Source organism: Scyliorhinus canicula, chromosome 2 (genome assembly GCF_902713615.1).
Source record: "Scyliorhinus canicula chromosome 2, sScyCan1.1, whole genome shotgun sequence".
Classification (NCBI taxonomy): Eukaryota; Metazoa; Chordata; class Chondrichthyes; order Carcharhiniformes; family Scyliorhinidae; genus Scyliorhinus; species Scyliorhinus canicula.
Window position 1 is genome coordinate 32,483,558 of NC_052147.1, and position 12,630 is coordinate 32,496,187.

The 12,630-nt window shown below is 48.4% G+C and overlaps 1 long non-coding RNA gene across 1 annotated transcript in view; it reads left to right on the forward strand.

Annotated features, from left to right (window-relative positions):
* The first annotated feature begins 688 nt into the window (after positions 1 to 688).
* Positions 689 to 12,630, forward strand: part of LOC119952021 — an 80,189-nt gene continuing 68,247 nt past the window's right edge. The window contains exon 1 of the long non-coding RNA XR_005457743.1: positions 689 to 846. This is a non-coding gene — a long non-coding RNA (uncharacterized LOC119952021). The remainder of the gene's footprint in view (positions 847 to 12,630) is intronic.

The window sequence follows — 12,630 nt, forward strand, 5'->3', positions numbered from 1 at the left end:
CAATCTTTTCACATTTGCAATTCAAGGCAGGGGGTGTCTCAGCACCAACCTTCTCAAAGGGAGGGAAATTAGGGAAGGGTACGACACCCTGGCCCTGCCAGTGCCTGCCACGCCCTGTGAACGAGTGCAAGAAGCTGGAGCTGGGCATGAGGAAGTGGGGTGTTGAAGTCAGACCTTCATGAAGAGTTTCAGTGGCTGCGGGAAAGTGGAAGTAATTCTTGTCGAGATGCAGCGTGACATAGATCGGTGACAAGGAACGAAAGCATGTCGGACGTGCAGGGGTGAAGCTGCTGCTGTGGGGATTGCTGAGCCATAATGCAACTATTACCACACACACACACAGCTCAGTGGTGGTGGTGTTGGCAGTTCAGAATCAGTAAGATTTCCTGCGGGAGGAGGGAGGGGGGAATTGAAGCTGAATTTGAGCCGGCTCCACTGCTCCCTGAGATCTAGCAGCGTGCAGACTGCAAACACTCCTGTCCAGGCTCCTCCCGGGGAGGGGCGGGCTCCTTGCTCTTTCATGGTCAATTTCATCCCTCCTGGGGGCGGGGTGCAATAGGCTGTGAATGGTGGATCTGGGGTTGCCGGGGGGGGGGGGGGGGGGGGATGGTTATCAGCGATTGGTTGCACGGCTCCTATGGCTGGGGACGTTCTGTTCCTGCTGAAGCCGGCGTTGCTGACAGCTTTGCAATGTGAACGATTGATCTTCGAGATAAATGAGCGGAGAGTGAGGGACTGCAGCTCCTGCCCTTTGCCCCGGGAGCAGCTTTGCACGGCTCCTGACTCCGGGAGGTAGACTGGAAAAGTTAGCTGGATCCAACAATTTGCAACCATCAGGAAACACAGGTAAGTCTTTGTTCAAATCTCCATTGTCCAATTAATCTGATCCACCAGTTAATTTTCACCCTGTAAAAAAAAGGAGGTCCTCCAATGTATTTTGTTCGCCTGGATCCAGTGTAGCTAGAGGCAGGGATGTTTACGAATCAATCTATCATCTTCTTGAGTTATCAAATGAAAACAACAAAAATTACCACGAGAACATGAACCATTGTACACGTTCATCTTGACAACTCCCCACCCCGGTCCCAGAATGGGGAGTGGAGAATGGACTTTCTTCCTACTCACCGTGTTGCTGTCACCTATATTGCAGCATGTCAGACGGTACACATGGATGTTAGTTCATGCTGTGCAACTTCACTTTGGGACTTAATTGCGATTTAGACGTTGTACAACGCTGCGTTACTTATTTTCACCCCCCTTGTACCAGTCCCATCTTCGAAAGAATGTTAAGAGTCCCAAGAAAGAGATATGCAATTGTCCCAAACACGAACTCGTTGCTTTGGGTAAGAATCCTGCTAATTAATGTGAACAGTTTTTCTTTGCAGGTAAACCTGCCTAAGTAAAATTCCAGCTTTTAGTGGTTCCTGATTTCTCCTAATAGTGTAACAAAACGCAGTACTCCCTGTGGTACAGAAACATAGAACATACAGTGCAGAAGGAAGCCATTCGTCCCATCGAGTCTGCACTGACCCAATTAAACCCTCAGTTCCACCCTATCCCTATAACCCAATAACCCCATCTAACCGTTTTGGATACTAAGGGCAATTTAGCATGGCCAATCCACCTAATCTGCATGTTTTTGGACTGTGGGAGGAATCCGGAGCACCCGGAGGAAACCCACGCATGTCATGGTAACCTACTTAAATGTTTAATTTGCCTGAGCTGATAAATAGAATGTACATGTTTGTTGAAAATATTTACCATCTGAAGCTAAAAATAGATACCCAGAGTGCACTAAGAAAAGGTCAAACATGTAGAGAATTGGTGGTGAACACCATTGTTGAAGTATATGGAATACACCCTGTATTCCCTTCACTGGTTGCACCTGCTTTGCAAACTGTGAGGAATTTAAAATAGCTGAAGGTTGGGCTTTGTTTTTTTTTACAGTACTAATGTTTATTAGCAATGTTTATAGATCTAAGTTTGAAAATTGGCTGTCATAACTTCCATTTCCTGGGGGGCCCTGCAAACCACGTTCATATGTTTTGGTCCTGTCCAAAGCTGGAGGATTACTGGAAGGAGGTGTTTAGGGTAATCTCTAAAGTGGTGCATGTGAAACTGGACCCGGTCCCTCGGGAGGCCATATTCGCGGTGTTGGACCAGCCCGGGTTGGAAACAAGCACGGGGACAGATGTTGTAGCCTTCGCCTCGTTTTTTTTTGTTTCTTTGTCTTTTTTATAAATTTAGAGTACCCAATTTATTTTTTCCAATTAAAGGGCAATTTAGCATGGCCAATCCACCTAACCTGCACATGGCAAAACCCATGCAAACACGGGGAGAATGTGCAAACTCCACACGGACAGTGACCAAGAGCTGGGATCGAACCTGGGACCTTGGTGCCTTGAGGCCGCAGTGCTAACCCACTGCGCCACCGTGCTGCCCGAGCCTTCGCCTCATTGATCGCCTGAAGGCGGATCCTGTTAGGGTGGAGATCAACCTTTCCACCCTGTGTCCTGGCATGGCAGGGGAACCTGCTGGAATTCTTAACGCTTGAAAAGATCAAATTTGAATTGAGGAGAAGGCTGGAGGGGTTCTAAAATTCATGGGCATTATTCATTATGCACTTTCGAGAATTGGATCACATCGAACATTAGGAGGGTTGGGGGGAGGGAGGACTGTATGTGTTAATGGTGACTATCGGTGATTCCTGATTCCTCTTTGTCATTTGTTTATGTTAACATGCGGGCTAATGGCTGGGGTTTGGTGGGAGGATGGGATCGCTGTTATTGATATGGGGATTGACATTACCTTCGTTACTGATTATTGTTGGCTGTAAATTTGGGAGAAAATGTGAAAAAAGAGAATATATAAATTTTGAAAAAAAATAACTTCCATTTCATATCAGCTGTCATAACTTCAGTTTCATATCAGCTGTAGATTGTCCTGTTAAACTGAATAGATACATCAAGTTGACAGTGAGAGTGTGTCAACTGTATCTTGGTGGGTAGCCTTTGATTCAGGAGGTTGTAGATTCAAGGCCCACTCCTGAGATTTGAGCACAGAAATCTAGGCTGACCCTCCAGTACAGTGTTGACAGTGTTGGAGATGGTGTCTTTCAGGTAAAGCATTAAACCAAGACCCTGTCTGCTCTCCCAGCAGCATGTTAACTATCCCATGGCACTGTCTTAATTAAAAATGGAAGAGTTATCCCTGGTGCCTGGGCCGATATTTTTTTTAAATAAATGTTTTTTATTGGGTTTTTGAACAAAGTATATTTACAGTTATGTACACAGAATAATATATATATATATATAGAAGAGAAAAAGAAAACAAAAAATCTGGTATGATATTGTGCACTTGCTCAACAACAGCAACTTGTACAGCTAGCAATATTATTTTTAACAAATAAGTAGGCACCTGTTTGTGGGGGAGTCTGGGGAGGTACATATACATTTGGGTGCCGGAGAAACAATTACATTAGTTATGTCCAATACAGAGAGGGTAATACTAGAATGGATCTGGTGTTGGTGTTGTTACTTGCTTCTCCTGGACTGTTGTCGCTGTCGCGCGTTCTCCTCCACTTCGGCCGTGCGTCCCGTCTTTTGCCCGTATTTTCCGTGCTCTCTGTTACCGTACTTGCTGAGTTTGTTATCGTTTCCCGTGCTCTCCTTCCAGCTATCAGTCCCTTGCCTCCCCCCACCCTCTCCGGTTCCACTCTATTGTTCCCTGTCTACTCCCTCTTCCCCCCTCCCCTTCTTCTGTGATTTGCCTTTCTTTTCTCTTAGGTTTAGCTATCCCCCCCCCCCCCTTCCAGGTCTATCCCTCCCTCTCACGCCTTGGCTACATTCCCGATTCTTGGCTACCTGGCTATTCTTCTGCTTGTTTGTTGGCCACAAACAGGTCTCGGAACAATTGCTTGAATGGCTCCCACATTCTGTGGAAGCCTAGGCCGATATTAAGCCTCAGTCAACATCATTAAAACAAAGGGTGGGATTGTCCGTTGGCAAGGCAATTGGGCGGAGAATCGGTCAGGAGGCCAAAATCGTGGCCGGCGCCGGGCACATGCCAGAATAGCATGCTCCAGTGGCTCGACAGCGGCGTCAATACATTCTACATCGCACATACAGTAAACGCCGTTGGCATATAATTAGCAGGCCTGACCCGGTATTCTCCAGGGCTCCGCCGATGCTCTAACTCCGCCAGGAGGAATTACTGATGGCGAGGTTCACAGAAATCGGGAGACAGACGCCACAGATGCTGAGGGAAAGAGAGGGGGTACAGAAAGTGTCCCACACTGCCATAGTGTGCTGACAGTTGTGTCGATGGCCGGGTTGGCTTCTGCCAGAGCTGGGGGGGGGGGGAGTCACAGGGGGTAGCCAGGAGGTGGGCCATAGGGTCTGGGTGTTTGGGCATGAAACATCAACACCGTAGTCTGTGGACGTCCCGGACTGACCACTGTGAAAGTAGTGCCCACTGTGAAGGTAGTGCCAAGGGTGCCTCCCTAGGCCACCCCGAAGATACCCTCTGGCCCCAGCTAACCCTTCAAAGGGCTGGGCATGTTCCAGTGCAACCAGTGCTATCTTGTTGGCTAGGATGTGTGTGTGTGTGTGTGTGTGTGGGGAGTGGAATGCTAATATGCGGCTGTAGCTTGTCAACCTCTCGAATTCCAATCTCGACCCTGGCAAATCCGACACCATTTTTCATTGGACTCAGTCGTGTTCTCCGAGGCGGCCCATTAACCGTTCCTGAATTGCTCCAGGAGTGCCGCCAATTTTGCTGGCATAGAATCCTATTGATTCTGTCCTGGTGCCAGCACTTGGTCTCTGAAACAGAGAATCCCGCCCCATGGTGTCTGGTCATTATCACATTGTTAATTGAGGGGCCGTTTTGGGTGTAAATTAACTGTCACACTTACGAACATATGAATTAGGAGTAGTCCACTTGCCCCCTCGAGCCTGCTCTGCCACCCAATAAGATTGTGGCTGACCGCAACAACGATAGGTTCACACCAGCACTGACTGGCGCTGGTCAAAAGGTGGAGGCAGGACGGGGGGACACTGACAGTCAGGGACCTATACACGGACGACAGGATCGCAACACTGGACGAACTGACAGAGAAATTTCAGCTAGCTGGGGGGAAAGAGCTACGGTACCTGCAGCTCAAAAACTTCCTACGAAAGGAGACAAGGACGTACCCACAACCGCCACGACAGACACTACTGGAAGACCTACTGGACGCAAGTATCCTCGAGAAAGGGAACTGTAGCGACATGTATGACCGACTGGTAGAAAGGGACGACACCGTACTGGACGCAACAAGAAGGAAATGGGAGGACGACCTGGGGATGGAGATAGGGTGGGGACTCTGGAGCGAAGCACTGCATAGGGTCAACTCCACCTCCACGTGCGCAAGGCTCAGCCTGACGCAACTAAAAGTGGTACATAGAGCCCACTTAACGAGAAACCGTATGAGTAGGTTCTTCCCGGAGGTGGAGGACAGATGTGAACGGTGCCAAAGAGGCCCGGCCAACCACGCCCACATGTTCTGGTCTTGCCCCAGACTTGTGGAGTACTGGACAGCCTTCTTCGAGGCTATGTCCAAAGTGGTGGGGGTGAGGGTGGAGCCATGCCCGATTGTGGCGGTCTTCGGGGTTTCAGACCAGCCAGATCTATTCCTGGGGAGGAGGGCGGACGCCCTTGCCTTTGCCTCCCTGATCGCCCGGCGTAGAATCCTGTTTGGCTGGCGGTCAGCATCGCCGCCCAGAGCTGCAGACTGGCTGTCCGACCTCTCGGAATCTCTCCAAATGGAGAAAATCAAATTCGCCATCCGAGGGTCGGACGACGGCTTCCACAGAACGTGGGAGCCATTCATGCAATTGTTCCGGGACCTGTTTGTGGCCAACGAACAAGAGGAAGAATAGTCGGGTGGCCAAGAATCAGGGGAAAATGGATGGGAATCGGGGGAAGGTTGCCCGGGGGGGGGGGGGGGGGGGGCTACGGGTTCATTATGGGGGTTTGATGGCTAGCTAAGGCCAAAAACCAAACTGTAAATAAATGCCAATAAACATGGGCGAGATTCTCCGCACTCCCGACGGTGCGGAGAATAGCGTGGCTCGTAAAATTTTACGGCCACGCTGTTCCGACACCCTCCCGCTATTCCCCCCCCCCCCCCCCCCCCACGCCCGACTCCCGATACGAATCGCTGCCGCCGTTTTTTTACGGCCGGCAGCGATTCTCAGCTGATCGATGGGCCGAGTTCCCAGCCCTTTACGGCTGTTTTACGAACGGCAAACACACCTGGTCTGGCCGTTCGTAAAAACGGCTGTAAACTCTAGATTTTTAAAACCATGGCACCGATTGGCACGGCAGTACCACGGCCGTGCCAAGGGTGCCATGGGTCCGCGATCGGTGCCCACCGATCGCGGGCAGCGGGCCCGATGCCTGCCCACTCTTTGTCCTTCCGCCGCCCCGCAGTATCCATTCGCGGGGCGGCTGAGGGGCATCCCGGCCCGCGCATGCGCGGGTTTCGCGCAAATGCGCGATGACGTCATCCGCGTATGCGCGGGTTGGAGTCTTCCAATCCGCGCATGCGCGGCTGACGTCATATGACGCGTCAGCCGGCGCTAACTCTGGCAAGCGGGCTTAACGAAATTCGTTAAGCCCGCGATGCCGGAGTTTACGGCGTCGGGATGCTAGCCCCGACCGGGGACCAGAATCGGTTCCCGGTCGGGAAGGGGGGGGCTGGCGTCAAACCCGCCCGGATTTGACGCCAGGCTTACGATTTCTCCCCATATGGGAGAATCTCGCCCCATGTGCCTCGGCCATATTGGGGAATGTAAAATATGTATGCCGGCTAAAGGGGGGAGGCCACAGTTATTATTACGAAGATGCTTACCTGTAAATATATATGTTAATTTTTGCGTGTTGTTTTTTTTTTCTCTCTCTCTAACAATTTGTAATTTGTTCAATATAAAACATGAAAACTGAATAAAAAACATTTATAAAAAAAAAGATTGTGACTGACCTAATTTTAACCTCAACTTCACATTCTTGCCTACCCCCAATAACCCCGTTGCTAATCAAGAATGTATCTACTTCTGCCTTGAAGATATTCGAAGAATTTGCCTCAACCAGCTTTTGAGGAAGAAATTTTTTTTTTCTTTACTCATTCAAGGAATGTGGGCATTACTGGCTGGGCCATCATTTATTGCCAATCCCTAATTGCCCTTGAACTGACTGGTTTGCTATTTCAGAGGACATTTAAGAATCAATCACATTGCTGTGGGTCTGCAGTAACATATAGGCCACACCAGGCAAGGAGGCAGATTTTCTTTCCTGAAGGGCATTAGTAAACCAAATGGGTTTTTGTAACAGTCGCCGATGGTTTCCATGGTCATCATTGGACTTTTAGGAATTTGCACATTCTCCCATTCTCCCCCTGTCTGCATGTGTCTCACCCCCACAACCCAAAGATGTGCAGGTTAGGTGGATTGGCCACGCTAAATTGCCCCTTAATTGGAAAACAAAATTGGGCACTTTAAATTAAAAAAAAGTTTTTTTAAAAACCTTGTCTGCCTTCTCAGATGGATGTAAAAGATTTCTTGATGCTAGGGCAGCCCGGTGGCACAGTGCTTAGCACTGCTGCCTCATAGCGCCAGGGATCCAGGTTTAATTCCAGCCTTGGATGACTTGGGAGTTTGTACGTTCTCCCTGTGTCTGCATGGGGCTTCCTCTTGGTGTTCCGCTTTCCTCTCAAAGACAAAGATGTGCAGGTTTGGTGGATTGGCTATGCTATACTGTCCCTTAGTGTCCATGGTGTGCAGGTTCGGTTCCAGGGTTATGGGGATAGGGCGGGGTGGACGGGCGAGTGGGCCTGGGTAGAAGGCTCTTTCAGAGGGTAGGTGCAGACTCAATGGACTGAATGGCCTCCTGCAGCACTGTAGGGATTCTTATGATTCCAAGAGCAGGAAATTATCCGCCATGACCCGGCAGATATTTATCCTTACATCAACATCACAAAAAAATGAATATTTGGTCACGGTCACACTGCTGTTTTTCGGAGTTTGCTGTGTGCAATGTGGCTGCTGCTTGGCCGAAATCGTGCCAACGACTCTAGTTCGTAAGTGCTTCATTGGCTATGGAAGTGAATCGGGTTATCCTGAGGTTGTGAAAGACATTATATAAATGCAAGTCTTTTCATTTACCTCACCCCACTATACCCCATGAATTGGTTCAATAGCAAGAAGGAATCAAAGGCAACAGCAAAAAATGTAGATACCCCATGAAAAGCTGCCTATTAATTCATAGAACGTAGCAAAATTTGAGAAAGTAATGTTAGGAAAGTTAAAAGAATCAGAAGCAGATTGTCTGAGCACTTGCGCAAGTACATGTGGATCAGACAGTCAGTGTGGAAAGGGTAGGCCATGTCTTTATAATCAAGTCTAATTTTTTTGAGAAGGTCCCTAACATGGTGAGGAGGAGAAATTCCATATATTTTATTGAAATGGATTTCCAAAAGGCATTTGTTGAGGCTCCTCCTGAGATTATAAGCAAAAATAAATAAGAGTGCGCAGAATTGAAGATAACCGCTCTTTCTTCAAAATAAAATTGAAGATAACCTTGTGATTATTGGTGTCGGTTGATACATTAGAGACAGACAGCATTGGAGACAGGTAGCAAGGATAAATAGAATGTATTCTGGCAGGCTGTGACATTTTGCGTTTCCAGATGTCTGTTCTCGGGCGTCAGTTTTTACTTCATGCTAATAACTTGGGTGAAGAAATAGAAAGTAGCTCATGGACATAAGCAGATGGCGCTAAACTAAGAAGCACATTAAATGATGTAGATAGGAGCTGCAAGTCACAAAGGGGTATAAGCTGATGAGGTGTGTGAGCAAAAGAAGGATGAGGTCATCTACTTTGTACCCAAGAAAGATCAAAATATATATATATATTTTGTTTAAAATAATTTTTATTGAAATTTTTTACAGAAAATATAACAACAAACAAGGAAAAGCAACAATAAAACACCATAATAACTGTAACACCCCCAAGACCGTATCAACGTATGTATCACACCCCCCCCCCCCCAAACCCAGTAAACAAGAGAACTTAAAAAGAAATTAAAATTAAATAATCAAACATAGTCAACGTCCCCCCCTCCCTTTTCCCCCCTCTCCCCCCCCTCCCCCCCCCTCCCCCCATTCCCCCCTCTCCCCCCATTCCCTCCCTCCCCCCTCCTCTCCCTCCCCCTCCCTCCCCCCTTTGTATCTCCACAGGACGCCCTCTCCATCCGTTTCCGTGCTGCCCCCTCCCCCTCCATCACCCACTTGCGCACCATCGACACATTGGCCGCCCAATAATACCCCGAGAGATTGGGTAACGCCAGCCCCCCACCATCTCTACCCTGCTCCAAAAAGACCCTCTTCACCCTCGGGGTCCCATGCATCCAAACAAAGCTCATGATGCTGCTAGTCACCCTCCTAAAAAAGGCCCTAGGGATAAAGATGGGCAAATACTGAAAGAGGAACAAGAACCTCGGGAGAACTGTCATTTTGACGGACTGCACTCTACCCGCCAACGATAGCGGCACCATGTCCCACCTTTTGAATTCCTCCTCCATCTGCTCCACAAGCCTGGTAAAATTAAGCTTATGGAGAGTCCCCCAACTCCTGGCCACCTGCACCCCCAGGTATCTGAAACTCTTCACTGCCATCTTAAACAGGAGCCTCCCAATTCCCTCCTCCTGATCACCCGGGTGAACTACAAATACCTCACTCTTGCCTAGATTTAACTTATAGTCCGAGAAGCTCCCAAACTGAGTCAACAGCTCCATCACCCCCGGCATTCCCCCCTCTGGGTCCGCCACATATAACAGCAGGTCGTCTGCATACAGCGATACCCTATGTTCTTCCCCACCCTGCACCAGGCCCCTCCACATCCCCGACTCCCTCAGCGCCAAAGCCAAAGGTTCTATCGCCAGTGCAAAAAGCAAGGAGGACAGGGGGCACCCCTGCCTGGTCCCACGGTAGAGCCTGAAGTACTCTGATCTCCTTCCATTGGTAACTACACTCGCCTCAGGGCCTCATAGAGCAACCTCACCCATTTGATGAACCCCTCCCCGAATCCGAACCGCTCCAGCACCTCCCACAGGTACCCCCACTCAACTCTATCAAACGCCTTCTCTGCATCCAGCGCCACCACTATCTCCGCCTCCCCCTCCACCGCCGGCATCATAATAACATTTAACAATCTCCGCACATTCGTGTTGAGCTGCCTTCCTTTGACAAATCCTGTCTGATCCTCGTGTATCACCCCTGTCACACAGTCCTCTATCCTGGTGGCCAGGATCTTCGCCAACAACTTAGCGTCAACATTGAGGAGCGAGATTGGCCTGTATGATCCACACTGCAAGGGGTCCTTATCCCACTTCAGGATCAGAGAGATCAGCGCCCGTGACATCGTCGGGGGCAAAGCCCCCCCCTCCCATGCCTCATTGACGGCTCGCACCAACAGGGGGCCCACCAGATCCGCATACGTTTTATAAAATTCCACCGGGAACCCATCCGGCCCCGGCGCCTTACCTGACTGCATTTGACCAATCCCCCTGACTAGCTCCTGCAACTCTATCGGCGCCCCCAGCCCCTCCACCAGCTCCTCTTGCACCTTTGGGAAACGTAGCCTGTTCATGAAGCTCTCCATCCCCCCCCCCCCCCCCCCCCCCCCCCCCCCCCCCCCCCCCCCCCAATCGGTGGCTCTGACCGGTACAGTTCCTCGTAGAAGTCCCTGAAGACCCCGTTCACCTCTGCCCCCTTCTGCACCACATAAGATCAAAATATATTAATAACGAGAAACTAAGAACCATGAAGGACTAAAAGAATGTGCATGTTCCTTTTCTCAAATCACAAAGTCTACAGCACAGGTATAAAATGCAACCTAAAGTCTAATGGAGGGATGTTCTTAACATTATAATTCAGATTCACCTAGAATTATACTGGGCTTACACAGGGCTACATTATGAGGCCCAGTTGTACACTTTGTATTCCCATGGGTTTAGAAGATGGATGGGTGATCTAATTTAAGGTATTTTAAAAAGACTAAGATTGCATCAAGTACACATAGAGAAAGTATTTCCTCTGGTGGGGAAACCCAGCTGAAGGGGACAACAATCTTAAAATTAGAGCAAGTAATGCCTGACCCCCTCAACAATTGATATGATTGTGGCTGATCTGATTGTGATCTCAGCTCCATCTTCTTGCCTATCCCTATACCCTTTGATTCCATTAGTCAAGAATCTATCTGCCTCTGCCTGAAAAATATCAAATTACCCTACCTCCGCCACTCTTTTGAGGAAGAGCGTTCCATAGACTCATGACCCTCAGAGTAAGAAAAATCTCCTCATTGCCATCTTAGATGCGAGACCCCTTATTTTTAAACTGTGTCCCTGAGCTCTAATCTCTCCCACAATGGGAAAACATCCTTTCATCATCCGCCCTGCCAAGTCCCCTTGGGATTTTATATATTTCAATAGGGATGCAGGGTAGCTTAGTGTTTATTCCTCATGAGTTCAGGCCGTACCAGTGAGAGGATCCTGTCACCTGTTAGCTGATCTGGCCCACAAGTGATTACAGTGCCAAACAACATAGTTCATTCTCAGTGCCTTTATAACTATGTTCAATATGTACTGCTGGACAGAGTGTTGCTTGCATTCCAACAGCAAACCTTTAAAAATATAAAAAGATTCTGTGTATTCACTGAGAGTGGGAACATCTATGATCAAAATGTATGCGTCAACTCCCAGGGATTTTCAAGCTAGTTTTCTTGAGCTTGCCAATTGTATAAAATTGTACTAAATTTCCTCTTGCACCCTTCACTCACCTACATCACCATGCCAGTTGAATATTATTAGCACTTGCAGTCCGTTCATGCTTCAGGGCGCGGGTCGCAGGTTCAATTCCCGGCTTCCTCCCACAAGTCCCAAAAGACGTGCTTGTTAGGTGAATTGAACATTCTGAATTCTCCCTCAGGGTGCACGATCAGGCGCTGGAATGTGACGACTCGGGGATTTTCACAGTAACTTCATTGTAGTGTTAATGCAAGCCTACTTGTGACATTAATAAAGGTTATTATTGTTATTAGGTTCACCACTGACGCAGATTAGGTGTCAAGTCCGAGACTGTTGCCAAAGTCGGAATGAGGCTGCTTTCCCCAGAAAACCTGTTGCTTCATTCAAAACAGTATCTACACCACAACTGTTCTTGTGCGCGTGTTTCAGTTTGGGAATGCTTTTAGCCACACCATAAGTGCTAATTACTGCTAAATAACCTCTGGGGCGCTGAAAGTTAACAAGGAACACGAGTGTGGACTTTATTCCTTCAAGTTTTAATGATTTGAGATTTTTTAAATGCTAATTTAATATGCCATTTTTCAAAAATCCCATTTTCTTCCTCCCCCAAACTCTTTATTTCCCTCCCTTTCTGTGGCTGATTTGACATTGAAACAAAGGCACTTATTTACACTCTCTTCTCTTGTTTACTTGACAAACATTCAATCTGGATTTGGTGAGAGAGAAAGATAAATAATTCCTTGCTCTGTTCAGCTCCGGTTCCAGTATCCTGGCCCTGTTATCAGT